This window comes from Palaemon carinicauda, chromosome 7 (assembly GCF_036898095.1).
Source record: "Palaemon carinicauda isolate YSFRI2023 chromosome 7, ASM3689809v2, whole genome shotgun sequence".
NCBI lineage: Eukaryota > Metazoa > Arthropoda > Malacostraca > Decapoda > Palaemonidae > Palaemon > Palaemon carinicauda.
This window is the reverse complement of record NC_090731.1, coordinates 174,195,081-174,195,496: the sequence shown is the minus strand read 5'-3', so window position 1 is coordinate 174,195,496 and position 416 is coordinate 174,195,081.

Genomic DNA, 416 nt, shown 5'->3' with positions numbered 1-416 from the left:
CTGACGGTAATATCAACCCGCCCCTTCTTGGAGGTTTGGTTTGTTTTCCCTTGTACGTTAACTTAAGCCTAATAGCTATAAGGGGCCTTGCTCCAAGGTAACTACTGTATTAACTAACGCGCAATAAACTAATTTAAATTTATAACCAAATTCCAATTCAGAATAAGCTAACGAATACAACAACATTCGATGAATGATATTGTATGGAATAAGCATTAGTAATTATAACTTCAATCTAAATGGAATAAATGAGTTACGCTTAAATAATCACCTTACCATGCGCTATATTTTCCCGTATAATTTGAAAAGGTAATGTATCATTTATATCAACACTTCCCCACCCCATTCATTACGCATTATCTGATTGACTGATTGATTAGAAGTTTTCTGGCACCCTGACATCTAAGGTCAGTGAC